This window comes from Polypterus senegalus, chromosome 8, assembly GCF_016835505.1.
Source record: "Polypterus senegalus isolate Bchr_013 chromosome 8, ASM1683550v1, whole genome shotgun sequence".
NCBI classification, from domain to species: domain Eukaryota; kingdom Metazoa; phylum Chordata; class Cladistia; order Polypteriformes; family Polypteridae; genus Polypterus; species Polypterus senegalus.
Genome location: NC_053161.1, coordinates 161873574 through 161892414, shown reverse-complemented (window position 1 = coordinate 161892414; position 18841 = coordinate 161873574). Strand labels below are relative to the sequence as shown.

Here is an 18841-nt window from a genome sequence, read left to right as displayed (position 1 = left end):
ACCTTTGTGGGTGGAGGTTCGCAGTCATTCAGTCCATTTACATAACCCGATTATTCTCAGAAATCCGATTTCTAAAATGTCACGTGAGCCCTTATTCTGGTTAGAGAAAGCAGGGTTATTGGCCTCTTTTTGCTGTTCCGTCATTTCACCGAGTAATAATTTCCATTTGTTTGCACTAATGCAATCTTTACTCTCATTTTTTTTTTTTTGAGAGTTCCAAATTTCCGTACTTCCATTATCTCTAACCTGCTCTGCATATTTATTTCGACACTGTTTTTGAATTCTTTACAACGTTCTACTTTGTCATCTACTCTTTGTCTTTTATTTCCAGCCCCGGGTGGCACCAACACGGTGGCAGTACACATCCAGAGTGGTCAATACGGTCTTTGAGAAGAGAGATGCTCTAAAGGAACTGTTTCATCACATTCTGGAGCATCATGAAGAGTATGATAAGGACACAGTGTGCTGTGCTGATGGATTTAAAGCACGTCTGGATGATTTTGAGTTTTGTTTATTGCTTCACACATTCAGTGGCATTTTTGAGTATTCAGATGTGCTCTTTTCAATACTACAGAACAATAAACTGGATGTGCAGTTTTGTCTGGCTAGGGTAAAGGAGTTCTGTGACACCGTTGAGCGAGATAGAAGCGTGGCTAAATCTCTTGGCACAAAGTCTCATCTTGTGGGACATGAAAGTGTCTCTCTGAGAAAGTCATGTGTCGTCTCTCTTCCTTGGATTTTTTATTATAATAGAGACATGTTATATCTCTACCACAAGAACGAACAAATAAGGCCAGACAAAAACAACTTTAGACCAGGCTGACTTATTCAGTCCGACTTAAAGTTTAAATCCGAACAATATATCCGATCTCTTTTCCCTGTTCCGTTATTTCACCAAGCAATATTTTCTCGTTTGTTTGCACTAATGCTCGCCCACCCCGATCCAGCACTACTTGCCAGCCACGTCACATCTCTTCCACTCGCGTTGTGAAAAGGGGGGCTTAACGCACCCCAAGGAGATGCGGTCACTCCTCCAAAACCCCCTCTTAAACTGTGATACAATGGGAAACAAATATAGTTTGTTTTTGCTTTTTTTTTTTTTTTTTTTTAAAAACAAGAGATCTGCACGCGCTGTTCTTTCTTCTTCGCTTAGATGTGGACGTGTCATCTAGAAAGTATTTATAAGAGCTGAGGACATGTGTCTGATAAAAGCCTTTACACGACTAAGAGGTTCGATGTCCGTGATCTTATTTGAAAATGGTTGCAAGTTGGGCGTGACTTGAAAGATGGTCCGGGAACAACAACAATCTCGTCTTTTAATTCTCTCAGGACTTTAAAGTGTCTTTCCATGAACATCACGTCTTGTCTCTCTATCCCCAGGATTTTTTTTTTTTTAATATAATAGAGAGACAAGAAAATTATCACTGGTATTAATGATTATTTTCCCACACTCTCAGTGGCAAGTGATGACATGTAGCCCTTTTATTACGCAGATTAATAACAATAGAGTGTTTTGAAAAACAATGACTCCAGGGGCATCATGCATAACGCCGTGCGTAGAATTTGCACTATAAAATGACATGAGCGGAAATGTGCTTATGCACAAAAAAATCCAGATGCATAAATCTGTGCGAACACCAGCTTCCACGTTCTTCTGCTACATACTGTAAATCCTGGTCAGTGTGAAAATTAACACTCATGCACGCACCTGCTGTCCAACCCCAACTCCTCCCAGAATTACACCGCTTTGAATATGCAAATCAATATGAATAACCCTTAAGATCAGCCTTCTGTGAAAAGACAATAGAAAAAGTACGAGGGAAAACAGAAGAATTTCAGCGAATACCAAGTGGAGGCAAAGAAAAACATACTATTCATTGGTTTAAAGAGTGGTATAAACAACAAAAGGAAGTTGATCGAGTAACATAGCGTGTTGGAGAAACTCGAAAGCTCAAGTTCACAAAGTCTCACAGTGTCCGAAATAAAAAAAAAAAAAGAAGTTGTCAGTTAATATTAAAGTAGCCCACCGTCTGAGTGTCATATGAAAGCTTACTTGAGTAAAGAGAAAAGAAAAAAAAATAGGGACACAGTGGGAAAAAAAAGCTCGAAATGTCAACTTTAATCTCAAAATTTTCACTTTAATCACGTAGTTTGTTTTGTCATTAAAGTAGAACATCATAAACTTCATCTTAAAATCCTTTAATTTACTAGTTTCTCAAATCCCATCGTAACTAAAGTAGCATGTTAAATTCTTTGTTTTGTATTTTGATCTTCTATGTGGTTGAATTACTACGTGCTTCCAGGGCTTTCTCTTCCTCCAATAGGACACAGAATCCATTACATTCGTAATATTACAGCTCTCTGAATAATTAAAATACTGAGAAGTATATGTGATATAATTTTCATGATGATAAGAGTTAAAGCATGTTATTAAACATGGGAACAGGATGGCGCAGTGATTGTTCATATCTCACATAAGATGCTTGCTGCACCATGTGGATGGAATACTTTATTATAGAAGTACTATCTCTTTCAAAACGTACTAACCTCCAATTCCTGTCCTTACTTTTCTTTCTCCAAATACGAAATCGTCACACAATCAGCTCTGTAATAGATGTTAAGCCATCTGTAAGCTCAGAACGCTGATTCTTCAAAACTTTTTAGGAACATTGAAGTATCTTTGTAATGTTTAATTATTTTATCCATCTATCCTACCAGTGTCGCACCAGCCCCAGCAAGAATACAGCACGAGGCAGGAACAATCCATGAACGAAGCTCCAGCTCCTCACTAAACACTGCAGCACCAAGTAGTCAAACTTTTATCTGTATAATATAATAAACATATTTTGCTGCATCTCATCTTAAAAATGATATCGTCATCATATGTAAATACCAGTGGCGGACCGTGTATTTCAAACCTTGGCCTTCAGTAGTGCTCCATCTGAATCAACCTGTCCCTCAAAAAATAATTTATGGTTATAAAAACCATCTTAATATGCAGAAACACAGTATAAAGAGCCGTTGCATCACAGATAGATAACTCCTGTAGCCACAATATATGCCTTTATTGAATAGACAAACCAGGGGTGAACAAGTTCCTTTCTACTGCAGCTACAGTTGCGACACATAAAAAACATCAATAACTCAAACTTGCAATATTATTTAAGAAAATCGCAACATTTTACTCACCAAAAATTCAGATTATTTGTAAACAAAATCCATCCTCCTCTCTTTCCTCAAAAACAGTTCAATTACTCTGTCGTACAGATTATCCGTGCGCTTCAGTTCCATCATGAAGTCCCTTTCTATCGCCATCGAAGCTAATGCTGAAAGTCGAACCTGCCCTGTCGTATTTCTGGCATAAGTTTCAATTCGCTTTAGGGCTGAAAATGTCTGCTCGACAGAAGCAGTGTACACGGGAATGGTCACCGCCAAACATACCAATGTGTACAGCTGCCCCATGCTCTCATTCAGATTTTTCTGATGAAGGAAGTCAAGGAGATCAGTGGGAGATTTTCCTGCAAAATCATCCATGGCATACATCACAGTCAGTTCTGTTTTTAGCCGAGACAGATCAAAAAGTGCTCCGTGGCTCTGTGTTAAACTGGAGAAGGCTGCATGCGGGAAATTTTTCTTGTATTCCCGAAACTTCTGGGGGTCGAGGAGCGTGACAAACATCAGTTTTTCGTGGTCTTGAAATCTGGTCTGTGTCTGGCAAATAATATTGTCAAGAATCCTGCCATGGAGTTGGCGGTAGTGCGCGCGAGGATCTTGCGCTTGACCTCTTCGTGTGCTCAGAGCGCCTGCAGTGCGTTCAGTGGCCTCGTAGAGTTCCTCATATCGGCTTCTATCTCGCTCAACGGTGTCACAGAACTCCTTTACCCTAGCCAGACAAAACTGCACATCCAGTTTATTGTTCTGTAGTATTGAGAAGAGCACAGCTGAATACTCAAAAATGCCATTAAATGTGTGAAGCAAAAAACAAAACTCAAAATCATCCAGACGTGCTTTAAATCCATCAGCACAGCACACTGTGTCCTCATCATACTCTTCATGATGCTCCAGAATGTGATGAAACAGTTCCTTCAGAGCATCTCTCTTCTCAAAGACCGTATTGACCACTCTGGATGTGTACTGCCACCGTGTTGGTACCACACGAGGGAGACGCCGCTGGCAGATTACGTCCAGTAGTTGCGTGCGCCGAGGCGATCTAGAAAAAAATGCAGCAAGGCCATTGAGGTGGCCGAAAAAGATCTTGCATTCTTTAAGCTTTGAGGCCCCTTGAGTCAGTACTAAATTGAGCCGATGTGCATAGCAGTGTATGAATAAAGCCAAAGGTGCTCTCTCTTTAACTTTAGCCTGCACTCCATTTAATCCAGAAGACATGACCGCTGCACCATCAAAACACTGCGCCACAACTTTACCCAGACATTCATTTTCCAACAAAAATCTGATGATAAGACCTGCAATGTCATCAGCTCGCTTCCCACTGGTAACATCTTCAAATCTGACAAATCGCTCCTTGACACCTGTGCCCGTTACGTAACGCAGGACCAGTGCTAGCTGCGCTGCGTTACTCGCGTCTGTCGTCTCAACCACCATAATAGAGACGAACGGTGCTTTTTTAACGTCACTTCTTATCTCTTCTACCATCACTTCAGCAATAGCAGTGATCAGGTCGTTTTGTATTTTACCCAAAGTCCCACTAAACACTTCATTGGTGGACAGGTGGTAATGTAAATCCATGTCTCTCTCAGCAATGAGAGAAAGAAGCTCCACATAGTTCCCTCTGTTATAGGATCCCATGCTTTCATCGTGTCCCCGAAATGAAAGTTCCTGTTTGCCCAAAAAAATGACACAGTCTATCAGTCTTTTTAAGATTTCTCTGTTTTTCTTCACCTTTTCGTTGTGGAGCTCCATTTCCCTGCGCACTTGCTCGTTCAGCTGTAGATCCACTCTGGTTTCCCCAAAAGTTTTGGAAAGCACCGTTGCTTGTAAGTGTCCGGCAGTGCTTTGATGTCTTGTTGCTGCCTTGGATAGGCAAGTTAAATTTACAAACCCAGTGTGGCTCCAAACACCACGTCGATCAGTGGCAAATAACAAGCACTCCCAGCAATACAATTTGCAGTGTTCCCCGGACCCTGTGAGCCAGGGGTACCGCTCGTAGTTGGTAACCTGAAAGTGGCGGACAAATCCTCCTCCTGGTTGTGACAGGCTAGCTAGCTTCGGAGTTGTCCGACCTTTCTTAACAATGTCCAGCTTTTCTTGAAAAGTCCGTCTTGAAAATGGCCTTGAAAGTAAATCTGCCACCAAATCTATTTCTTCTCCTCCTTCAGCCACTGTGGGGTGACAAAATAGCTATTACACCATACTATCCAATCTATGGGTCTGAATACGGTGACGTTGCCGTACGCCTGTTAGAGGGCCCTAAGTGACACCAACTCAAAATCTGATTGGTTGAAGCAACAGTTTAATCAACATTTACTTTGTGTTAGAGGGCCTGCAGAACAGATTGTGAAGGCCTCCGGGCAGACTTCTTTGACCCTGCCTGGCAACAAATGATGGCTGAAATGTGATTGGTTAAATGCTTAAATACGAAAATACACGTCTGGAAACAGCACAGCCATCAGAAAAGCTATGAAAAGAAGCAGACAGACGATTTGGAATTATTTAATAAGTATTCATGGACAAAATATAATTAACATCAGTTTGTGATTCAGATATTTTTTTAGGCCAGCAGAGAAGGCCTTGCAGGCCCTGACGGCCCACCACTGGTAAATACAGTAATCCCTCGCTATATCGCGCTTTGACTTTCGCGGTTTCGGTCTATCGCGGATTTTATATGAAAGCATAACTAGATATATAACGCAGATTTTTCGCTGCTTCGCGGGTTCTGCGGACAATGTGTCTTTTTACTTCCTGTACATGCTTCCTCAGTTGGTTTGCCCAGTTGATTTCATACAAGGGACGCTATTGGCGGATGACTGAGAAGCTAACCAATCAGAGCACGCAGTTAAGTTCTCCTGACTGAGCAGCTAACCAATCAGAGCACGCAGTTAAGTTCCTACTTGCTGAATGCAGTGTTAACCAGGAAGTCTCGTCTCGCTCATTCAGCATCAACGTGTTTCCCTGTGTAAAGAGTTGTGCTCTTTTGTGTTTATCTTTGTGCATAGTCAAGCCCTTCATTATGGCTCCAAAACGATTTGCTACTGCTTCAGGGGCCGTGCCCAAGCGCAAACGGAAGATGTTAATGATTGCCAAAAAGTAAACGCGTTTTGGATTTGTTGAAGGCTACGATTCTTTTTATTTAAAAAGTAGGAAAGGAATATAAGATCTACGGCCGCAGTGTCCTTTTAACCAGGGTGCAAAACGAGTTGTAAGTGGATGTAATAAGGCAGTAGTCTGGATGGAATCTGCTTTAGGGATTTGGATTGAAGACTGCCGGAAGAAGAACAACGGCAGTGCTACACAATCGCCTGAAGTGGCTCCTTTATGGGCTGTAACGCTCTCCTTTGTTGTGCAGTAAAATTAAACTCATTGTTATCGGACAAGTCATCGTGTCATTGTTGGTGAGTAACCATAATTCATTTTCTACTTACAGTACTTAGTACATGTACGCGTCGCTTAGTGTCACTGTACACACACATTTACTGTATACTATTTTTGTTGCATTGTACGTATTTATTGCTGGTGGCATGTCTATCGTAATGGCTGTAACATGTGATATCGGAGACACTCAAAATCTTTAAAATAATATTTAGGTTTTACTGTATATAAACAGTGTGTTTATATACATAATTTCAATGAATCTTACCTAATATCTAAGAGAATACAAAGGGATTATGCTGTATAACTCTGCGGGGAATATTTATAAACAGTGTGGGAGAGTTTATAAGGGCTTAAAATATATAAAAATAACCACAGAAACATATGGTTTCTACTTCGCGGATTTTCACCTATCGCGGGGGGGTCTGGAACGCAACCCCCGAGATCGAGGAGGGATTACTGTACGCACTTTATAAAGTGGCTAAGGTTGTGCAATATTATAACTGTATCGCAAGTTTACAGTGAGGTGATTGTACTTATAAGTACAAACAGTTCTACAAGGAGCACTTGATGGATTGATTGACTGTGTTTATAGTTCTTGGGATGAAACTGTTTGTGAACCGCAGAGTCTGAACAGGAAAGACTCTGAAGCGTTTGTCATATGAGAGCAGTTCAAATAGCGAATGGCTGAGGCAGCGTGTGCTTGATGCTGTATACCGATAATTCTCTTTCCGATCAGCTGCTGTACAGCTGTGATTCACACTCAGATACTGCACCACTCAGAGTATTTATATCATTGTGAGAGTAATATGGAAAAAGATGATCAGCTGTGGCAACCCCTAACGGGAGCAGCTGAAAGAAGAAGAAGAAGGTGCAGTGAGAGTAACAATGCTAAAGCAGTTATGGTATTTGGAATAGTTTGACCATTCTGTGGACCATTATATTGTTACAGGTTAATTACAATCAGATGCATTAAACTAATAAACAATATGCGGTTAATTTCAGTGTATTTATAAAACCGCATCAGGGATGTGGATCTGAAAAAGAAAGGATAACCACACAGGAACAGCAGCACTGCTTTGACTCTGGGTGCCACCAGCCTGCAAAACCGAGCTGAGAACTTGCGTATGACAAGCTATGAGGTACCGTGGAAATGTGCGTGGCTTTACGCCCAGTTTATGTTTTATACATCATGATTTGAATGTGGAAACGTTCTTACGCAACATTTTTGTACGTACGCACCATTTATACATGAGGCCCCAGAAGATTACTTGCCCACGTAGACACAGATTTTGCTTTCCGCCTCATTCCAGTCATTCGCCAGTTATGCCCGCACATGTAAATGCACACTCCATGTTAACAGAGCGAGTGAGCATTCTAAACACCTCCTAGTCTGACACTCTCAATTGTTCTCTATTACCATAAATACACTCTAATAAGAGCTGTGCTGAATCTTGAATGTTGAATCCCATGCACGCCAAATCCCTAGTGTGATTTTAATAAAAACTGGCAGCTCTTACATTTCCCAAACACAGCTTATATTCTGCCTGTTAATTTACTGGAAGAAAACCTGTCCCCACTTTTAACCATCCATCCAGCCTCCAAACCGCTATATTCTAACTACAGGGTCATGGGGGTCTGCTGGAGCCAATCCCAGCCAACATAGGGCACAAGGCAGGAAACAAACCCCGGGCAGGGCGCCAGCCCACCGCAGACATTTAACTATTAATACATTAAAACTCATTATGATTCCAATTTTTTACATAAAAAATTAAGGGACTTCCCTTTCAGGCCTATACCCCTAACCGTAAAACTTGCACACATTTTTAAAATTGTACACTTACTTTCTACAGACTGCTCTGAAGGCGATGGTTGACTGTCCCAAGTTCTACTAGATGAAATTTCCTCAACCCTATTGGTGTCAGAGTGTAACGATTCAGGACTCTGTTTGATAGATGGACTCACAGATGAGTGGCCTCTGCTGTGAAAAGACATTATCCCAGTCAAAGCTTTATTTTGACACTCAGAATGAAGGTGATCTTCCTCACCATGCTCCATAATTTTATGCTTGGATGTCTCAATAGCCTCTTCTTTAATGCCCACAGTCACCACTTCGTAATCTTCGTCCTTAATGCAGAGGCTGCCCTGTTTAGGCTCCCATTCACAGTCCTCCTCCTTAGTATTTACAGCTGTGATCTCCATGGTAGTTATGTCAGTCTCGCACGTCTCCTCTTTCACATTCATCTTGGGAGTTTCAGTAAATGGCAGCTGCCTCTTCCTGGCTGTTGAAAGAACAAGAGTTAATTGAGTCAAAAGTGCACCATTCTGACCTAACAACATTTCAAGGTCTTTTTACACCACCCTCTCAATGAACTCCAGCCCCAAGTCAGACAGTTTAAAGAAATCACGGCTCAACGCGCAGATGGTAGTGCATCACTCTTCCTATCACAGTAACGTGCAGCGTGCTGGTGCAACAGCCTTGAAGAAGATCATCTCACAGAGTTGGGGGCTCTCCGTACTAAACAGAATGTGTGTAAGCCAAGTGTTGAAAAGTAAAAGTACTTAACACAGGCAACCATATTTGCTTCATGTTGAAGGTTTAACTTAAGATACAAATTACTGAACTTGTATGAAAAGTTAGTGGAAACAAAGTAGAAGCACTGTACATATTAAGGAAAATTTAAAGTGTGACTATTCTTATTTTAAACAGCATCATTAACAGTAAGAAACAGTTGGAACTGGGGAGTCCTCTACAGCACATCTTCAACCTGAGCCTGGAACAGGGGAGAGTTCCAAGGCTTGGGAAAACGTCTTGTATCACTCCTGTCCCAAAGGTATCACGTCCTAGTGAGCTGAATGACTTCCGGCCTGTTGCTCTGACGTCACATCTGATGAAGACCATGGAGCGGCTGCTGCTTCACCACCTGAGGCCACAGGTCCGTCACCCCCTCGACCCTCTGCAGTTTGCATACCAGGAGAAGGTGGGAGCGGAGGATGCCATCATCTATATGCTTCATCGATCCCTCTCCCACCTGGACAGAGGCAGTGGTGCTGTAAGAATTATGTTTTTGGACTTCTCTAGTGCCTTCAACACCATCCAACCTCTGCTCCTTAGAGACAAGCTGACTGAGATGGGAGTAGATTCACACCTTGTGGCATGGATTGTGGACTATCTTACAGACAGACCTCAATATGTGCGTCTTGGGAACTACAGGTCTGACATTGTGTGCAGCAATACAGGGGCGCCGCAGAGGACTGTACTTTCTCTGGTCCTGTTCAGTCTATATACATCAGACTTCCAATATGACTCGGAGTCCTGCCACGTGCAAAAGTTCGCTGATGACACTGCTGTTGTGGGCTGCATCAGGTGTGGGCAGGAGGAGGAGTACAGGAAGCTAATTAAAGACTTTGTTAAATGGTGGGACTCAAACCACTTACACCTTAACACCAGCAAGACCAAGGAGCTGGTGGTTGATTTTAGGAGGCCCAGGCCCCTCATGGACCCTGTGATCATCAGAGGTGACTGTGTGCAGAGGGTGCAGACCTTTAAATATCTGGGAGTGCAGCTGGATGACAAATTGGACTGGACTGCCAATACTGATGCTCTATGTAAGAGAGCTCAGAGCAGACTATACTTTGAGAAGGTTGGCATCCTTCAACATCTGCAGTAAAATGCTGCAGATGTTCTACCAGATGGTTGTGGCGAGTGCCCTCTTCTACGCGGTGGTGTGCTGGGGTGGCAGCATAAAGATGAAAGACGCCTCACGCCTGGACAAACTTGTTAAGAAGGCAGGCTCCATTGTAGGATTAAAGTTGGACAGTTTAACATCTCTGGCTGAGCGACGGGCATTAAGCAAACTCCTGTCAATCATGAATAATCCACTGCATCCACTTAACAGTGTCATTTCCAGGCAGAGGAGTAGCTTCAGTGACAGACTTTTGTCACTGTCCTGTTCCACTGACAGACTAAAGAGATCATTCCTCCCCCACACTATGTGACTCTTCAATTCCACCCGGGGGAGTAAATGCGAACATTAATTTTATTTTAATTCTTTTCATTTTTATTACTATTTAATTTAATATTGTTTCTTTGTATCAGTATACTGCTGCTGGATTATGTGAATTTCCCCTTGGGATTAATAAAGTATCTATCTATCTATCTAACAGCATAAGGGGCTCTCTGCCAAGTAAAGATTATTATACAGGATGGGAAAAAAAAAATGGATCCGTACAATAAAATTAAAGCAGCAAATCTAAACATTAAGATAAACTGGATTTAAACTTCACAGATTTTTAACAGCAAGCAACAAAAGGAGTTTTCAAAATCACATATGGCTGCTTGCCTGAGATATGAGGGGTACTGTAATTAGAATACAAGTTTAATATGTCACTGTGCTCTGTGCAAATATTTTAAATTTGCTTTTCTTTTCTCTTTCTACATGCACAGCTGAGCCAGATTTTGTACGAAGGGGCTCAGCATTTAGAACTGCTAGGCCAAGCATAGGACAAGATAGACAAAGACAAATGGGGAACATGCACTATTTCTGCGTGTTAAGAGTCAGCATGCCTCTCTTTGCCTTGTTTGGAATGGCATGATTCACCTAAATGCAGGCCTGCACATGGAGAAAGAGTAGAAAGCCTTGGCACATTGCCCGGCGCACCTTTGAAGCCGATGGATGGATAGGTGATATCGTCATCCATCCTGAAAATCCTTCCAGCGCAGTGACAAAAATGGCAGACTGTATACAACAAGATCCCACTTCGATAATAGTCTTGCTATGGCTTCCTCGTCTATTATGCCGCATAAATCATCATTAAAGAAAGCTAAGTTATTTTCTCTTACATGATTTCTTACCGTCGTATCACTAAGGGAGGGGTATCGCCTTTTTACAATGTATCTATTCAGGTTCAGGTTACTTAAGATGCCGCAATTAAAAAGAACATTCCAACCAGGGAGCTAGCACTCCATAGAGGAAAACAGGTATACAGCTACTGTGTTGAGTTTCAGAATCAGAAAGTACTCACACCAGTTCACTTTTTAAATGTTAAATGTTATTTTGCTGTCTCAGGCTTAATCTATTTATATTAAAGTCACACAACAGTCAATTCACCCCGAATGACAAAGTAAAAACAGGATTTTGCTCATTTTTGAAAATTTATTAGAAGAAAAAACCTGAGGTCTCCAATTGACACAAGTATTCAGACTAGTTTTGGATTGGGACAAAAAAAATTGACTATGGTATAAATAAGTTTTCGAACTCAGCATTTGGTAAGGAAACAAATAACGCACATCTCCTCACAAACCTCTTGGGTGCTACGCCGCACGATTGAACTCCTCCCTGTCTTTGCCAAACTCCACAAATCAAGGCAAGGACTCTTTTCACCCTCAAAGTCTCCAGAACGTTGTTAGAAGATTGGGGGAGCAGGTCCTCCTTGGTGAATCAAGCTAAACGTTAAAGGTATATATTTCATCAAAGGGTGTTGCAGAAGACTAACAAAATACTGGCACCGTACCCGTCTTCTGGTTTTAAGACCATTGTGGTGAAATAGGGAGACAAAGCATAAAGACACACTGGGCTCAGGTGGGGAGGAAAGCCAGACAGCACAAAGCTCCCCATGACTATTATTTTACTTCAATTTTATCTGTTGGTTATTTATTTATTGGATTTTAACTTAAGGACAGATACATTTTTAGGGATTATTTATTTGTTGATGCAGCACTGCACCTGGGACAATTGTTTGGTTTTCGTGAAAGCAATTGGGCTCTCTACACCCACCCCTTGCTGACTGTGTATGTGTCCTCATTCGCCCAGCTCATTCTCAGTTTTGTTATCGATGGTCTTTGGGTTCAACCTCCCAGGGACCATGGAGACAACCAGACCGTCACATGGGGAATAAATTAATTTTACTGACTTTGTGGCACAAGGCTGCAACTAAGGTAAATGTGAAAAAAGTGAAGGGGACTGAATACTTACTGAATTAACTGTATCCCAAATGTAGGGGTTCATGATTACCACAACATTTAAAAATAACAATTATTGTCCTTGGTATTATAATCATGATTCATTACTATTAATAACACTATAATGAAATACTTATTTTGTGCTGTTAATCGCATATACTGTGTACTAAATAAAGAATTAGTTGAAGATGTTTAAATGTTAAAAATAATTGGTTTCTTTTTAATTGTTTACGGTAACTGTTAAACAGTGTGTGCAGCAAACTGGTGTGTATGTGGCACCACATCCTAATCCTCGATAAAGTAGGCCAGAAAGAATGTAGAATGACTCGATTAACTGCTGAACATTGCAAAGGAAGGATTTTTTTTTTGTAAAGCTAAATATTTATTTGCAGGTAAATGTGGGTGTGGTTTCTGAAACAGAACAAATACAATAACAAAATAACTGTCACAAAAATAAAAACTCACAGAATGATTAAAAGCGGCAGAAATTAACAGAGCGCTTTGACATGCAGACGTTTGCAAAGACAATGAATAAAAGTTACTAAATGTGTTAGCACTGTACAGACTAAAACAAACTGCTACAAGTCTGTTTTCTAGAAACTCGTATAAACTAATAAAAAAAAATGACATTGCTAAAAGTATTTTATACAGTTGTAAACAAACTGAACACACTTTATATCTGACCTAAAGGGTTACTGGAACATGTCAGTAAAACATCGTTGAGTTTAATCATTACTTGCAGAAATATTTCTAATAAAATGAACAACAAAGCGTATAACTTACATCAAAAAGACACACACAAAGTTAACAAACAACTGAACAAATGCGGCCACGTGCAGACTCCAGGAAGTACAGTGCCATGCACGTTCACTGCAGTTAGCTAAAGCAGTAGAAAGCCAAACTGGAGTGACCGTTTCCCGTGACACCATACGACGTACACTGCAGAGGAATGGCATGCATGGGTATCGTCAACGAAGGAAGCCTTTCCTAAAGCCCATGCACAAAAAAGCACGCCTAAAATTTGCTAGGGCCCATGCTGAAAAAGATGAAGACTACTGGGACTCTATACTCTGGAGTGATGAGACAAAGATCACTGTTTTTGGAACTAATGGTTGCAAAACTGTATGGCGTCGTAAAGGTGAGGATTTCAAAGAAAAATGCATGGTGCCTACAGTGAAACATGGTGGTGGCAGTGTCCTTATGCTTCATGATGCTGCTGGTGTTGGGGAGCTGCATTTCATTGATGGTATCCTGAACTCAACAATGTACTGCTCTATACTGAAGGAGAAGATGCTGCCATCACTCCGTGCACTTGGTCGTCGTGCACTTTTCCAACACGACAATGATCCAAAACACACATCTATCTAAAGCTACTGTTGCATTTCTGAAGAAGAACAAGGTGAAGGTGATTGAATGGCGAAGTATGCCTCCTGACCTGAACCCAATCGAACACCTGTGGGGAATTCTGAAGCGACAAGATGATCATCACTCTCCATCCAGCATCCAGGCTCTAAAAGAGGTTATTCTTGAAGAATGGAAAAAGATAGATGTTGCAATATGTCGCCAACTTGTTCATTCCATGCCTAGAAGACTTGGTGCTGTCCTTAAAATGCACGGTGGTCATACAAAATACTAGATGTAGTAGTTTTTGTTGTGGGGTGTATTCATTTTTATTTAACCAATTTGAGTAAAACTGAAGATTTTGTGATCTAAGTTATATTATTAACCTTAATTTCATGTTATGGAGTTAAACAAGTGATCAATAAAACTCAGCCTTGTGAAAATTTTGGAAATTGTTCTTTTGTTCATTGAGCTACTGTTTAAATTCATACTTTTTAAAGGGGGTGTACTCATTTATGCTGAGCACTGTATACATACATAAACATATACAGTGGGTACGGAAAGTATTCAGACCCCCTTCAATTTTTCACTCTGTTATATTGCTGCCATTTGCTAAAATTATTTAAATTCATTTTTTTCCTCATTAATGTACACACAGAATCCCATATTAACAGACAAAAAAAATAATTTTTGAAATTATTGCAGATTTATTAAACAAGAAAAACTGAAATATCACATGGTCCTAAGTATTCAGACCCTTTGCTCAGTATTAAGTAGAAGCACCCTTTTGAGCTAATACAGCCATGAGTCGTCTTGGGAAAGATGCAACAAGTTTTTCACACCTGGATTTGGGGATCCTCTGTCATTCCTCCTTGCAGATCCTCTCCAGTTCTGTCAGGTTGGATGGTAAACGTTGGTGGACAGCCATTTTTAGGTCTCTCCACAGATGCTCAATTGGGTTTAAGTCAGGGCTCTGGCTGGGCCATTCAAGAACAGTCACAGAGTTGTTGTGAAGCCACTCCTTCGTTATTTTAGCTGTGTACTTAGGGTCATTGTCTTGTTGGAAGGTAAACCTTTGGCTCAGTCTGAGGTCCTTAGCAGTCTGGAGAAGGTTTTTGTCCAGGATATCCCTGTACTTGGCTGCATTCATCTTTCCCTCGATTGCAACCAGTCGCTCATACCACAGAAATAAGTACGTACATTGGTTTTGGTTAGCGTAGGGAAGCCACCTACCAAATTTCGTGAAGATGGGGCCATAAATAAGTTCAACATGGCGGATGTTGTCGAATGTTATCGACTGTTATGACCGTTACGCATAGAATTTCGAAATGAAACCTGCTTAACTTTTGTAAGTAAGCTGTAAGGAATGAGCCTGCCACATTTCAGCCTTCTACCTACACAGGAAGTTGGAGAATTAGTGACATTGGAAAGTTCAATAGGGTAGCTGACAGTGGCGTCATACCATCGAAATAAGTATGTTCATCGGTTTCAGTTAGTGCAGGGAAGCCACCTACCAAATTTTGTGAAGATGGGGCCATAAATAAGAAAGTTCAACATGGCGGATGTTGTCGAATGTTATTGACCGTTTTGTGTAGAATTTCGAAATGAAACCTGCCCAACTTTTGTAAGTAAGCTGTAAGGAATGAGCCTGCCACATTTCAGCCTTCTACCTACACGGGAAGTTGGAGAATTAGTGATGAGTGAGTCAGTCAGTCAGTCAGTGCTTTGCCTTTCATTTATATATATATATATTTTTTTTATTACTATTATTTTTTTTTTAACGTAATACACATACACACATTCCACCCGGCTACAAAAAGATTAGACTGGAAAAACTATCTGAATTAGTGATGAGTGAGTCAGTGAGTCAGTCAGTCAGTCAGGGCTTTGCCTTTTATTAGTATAGATAATAAATAAAATTTAAGTATAAACATATCTTCTTTTTTTTTTCCCAAAGCAAATGTTATTTCTGAAAAATCAGCCACCATCGCCACTCAACATTCAAAAATGTAAAATGTGTGAAAATGTTAAACAAGGGAATGCTACATTGGGGTTTTGCTGCATTAAGAAAACAAGAGATTTAAGATGCAAATTTTAAATGACAGTAATGTAGGATGTAAACAAAACCTGATAGCTTTACTATATGGTTATGTACAAGCATTACATATTAATATTTAGCATGCAGCATATTGTTACATGCTGCTGCTGAAAATAGGCCCAATACACCATCAGATCAAAATAAAGAACAGGACTTTCTGAATATCCTTCAAGTTCATGCTTACACAGTTTTCGCACATTATCAAGACAGGTAATAATTTGTTATCCATATAAAATATGCTAAATGGCAACAGCACAGACACCATGTCATGCACGGTGTTTAGGTTTAGCATAGATGTCACTGGGTACTCACTAATTGCTAACTGTAGTTTATGGCCAAAGCACTCATGTCTGGTCCAATCACTGACAGCAGTGGTGTTCATCACTTTCTTAGGACTGTCCCCTTGGTCATGGGGTTCTTGTGTGCTTTAATCATTCTTAGAGCTCACACTTCTACCCACAGCACATTGGTCTACATATCCAACAGTCATCCATGAATATTCTAACTAAATGAATGATAACCTTACCTGAACAGGTATACCAGAACGCACCACTGAAACCAGGCCTGTGATTGTTTTTTTCCCCCGACAGAAGCCTGGTGGGCAGGTAACGAATCACACAGTCAGGCCCAGCCCAGGAACAAGCTTTGTAGACCTGACATATGGGCTTACCATTCAAACTGTGAAGGGTAAGGGTCAGCTGCAATGTCAGACCATGGTCAGCAAGGAAAGGGGTGGGTCCAGTCATATTAGACCTCAGCAATGGAACATTTCTCTTTGGACATAGAACTTGAGGTTTCTGGCAGCATAAGACGTCAAAAACTCATGAAGGCTGAAAAACACTGACTCCAATACACATATCATGACTCTGGAACCAAACTTCTCAATCACAGGTCACCTCTCTCCTACCCTGAGCAATGTGGAGATGCTCACAAATGTCCGGCCAGATGCTGCACAGTTTGGAGTTTATTTCACTGGACAAGAGGATCACCTCAATGCACCTTTCAGTGATAAAGGAGGAAATGGACTGTGCTTTGATTTTGTGCACTGAACCCATCAGATCTGGAGGAGTATCTAAACATACATCCCCCATGCTGTCCCTCAACACCGGCACTTCACAGGGTACTGTGACAAGTCCCTCCCGTCCTCATTCATCTCTACCTCTGTGATAAGACACAACTCCAGGTCCATCATGAAATTGCTGACGACATCATCACCACCACCATCACAGGCCTGACACTAACAATGAGAGAGAAGCTCTACCTGAAGACTCAGTGACACCAGGACAACAATTTCAGTCTTAATGTCAGCAAAACCAAAAAGCAGGGTGGAGATTTCAGGAAACAGAAGGCACAACACACTTCCATCTAAATTAGAGGGGATGCTGTTCAGAGGATTAGTAACTTTAAACTCCTTGGAGTGAACATCATTGATGGCCTGAAATGGGCACAACGCATCACAGCTATTGTCAAGGCGGCCAATCAACGCCTCCACATCCTTAAACAACAACATAAATGTGGATATCATCATCGGTTCTCGCTAACAAGAGTGTCAACCCTCATGGGCTGTCCATTTTACCAATGGCATGGGAGAACTGGATGATTAAAACATAAGAACAGACCGATGCCAGAAGGGATTATTTTTAAAAAAGGATTTACAGTGATCCCTCCTCTATCGCGGGGATTGCATTCCAGAACCCAACCCCCGCGAAAGGTGAAAATCTGCGAAGTAAAAACCATACGGTTATATTGTAATTTTTATATTGTCACGCTTGGGTCACAAATTTGCAGAGAAACACAGGAGGTTGTAGAGACAGGGACTTTAAAACACTGCAAACAAACATTTGTCTCTTTTTCAAAAGTTTAAACTGTGCTCCATGACAAGACAGAGATGACAATTCTTTCTCACAATTAAAACAATGCAAACATATCTTCCTCTTCAAAGGAGTGCGCGTCAGGAGCAGAGAATGTCAGATAGAGAGAGAGAGACAGAGAGAGAAAAGCAAACAATCAAAAATCAATAGGGCTGTTTGGGCTTTTAAGTATGCAAAGCACCGCTGGACAAAGCAGCTGCAAGGAAGGGAGCAATGTGAAGGTAGTCTTTCAGCATTTTTAGAGGAGCGTCCGTATCCTCTAGGCCAGTGTGCGAACAGCCCCTCTGCTCACACCCCCTCCGTTAGGAGCAGATAATGTCAGAGAGTGAGAGAGAGAGAGAGAGACAGAGAAAAGCAAACCAGCAAAAATCAATACGTGCTGTTTGGGATTTCAAGTATGCGAAGCACCGCGCAAAAAGCATATCGTATATAATTGAGGAGTTTTATTAAATACGTAATACGTGCTCTGATTGGGTAGCTTCTCAGCCATCCGCCAATAGCGTCCCTTGTATGAAATCAACTGTGCAAACCAAATGAGGAAGCATGTACCATAAATTAAAAGACCCATTGTCTGCAGAAATCCACGAACCAGCAAAAAATCCGTGATTTATATTTAGATATGCTTACATTTAAAATCCGCTATAGAGTGAAGCTGCGAAACTCAAATCGCGATATAGCGAGGGAATCCCTGTATACAATACCACAAGGGGAGACCGAGCTTTTTCAGTTGTTGCTCCTAGGCTTTGGAATGACTTGCCTCTTCACATCAGGTCTTCATCCTCTATTGGGGTTTTTAATAGTCGGCCTAAGACATACTTGTTTTCTTCTGTCTTTCATTGTGTACGATGGGATTGTGGTGGATGTTACAATTGGTTGTTTTTATTAATCTGCTTTTGCATGATTGCTTGCATTGTGTTTACTTTAATGCTTTTTTGTACAGCACTTTGGCACAACCTCTGTTTTAAATGTGCTTTTATAAATAAATAATTTAATCTAATCCACCATGTTGAATGGAATAACTAT

The 18841-nt window shown here is 41.0% G+C and overlaps 2 protein-coding genes across 2 annotated transcripts in view; both read right to left on the bottom strand.

The window, feature by feature from the left end:
* The window catches only part of LOC120533250 (oocyte zinc finger protein XlCOF6-like), a 58773-nt gene extending 50321 nt beyond the window's left edge, over window positions 1-8452 (bottom strand). Inside the window, exon 1 of the mRNA XM_039760040.1 lies at window positions 8391-8452. The gene's annotated coding sequence lies outside the window, so the exon portion shown is untranslated. The remainder of the gene's footprint in view (window positions 1-8390) is intronic.
* LOC120533369 (zinc finger protein 721-like) overlaps window positions 1-18841 on the bottom strand; it is a 68430-nt gene that overhangs the window by 9400 nt on the left and 40189 nt on the right. The window lies entirely within an intron of this gene.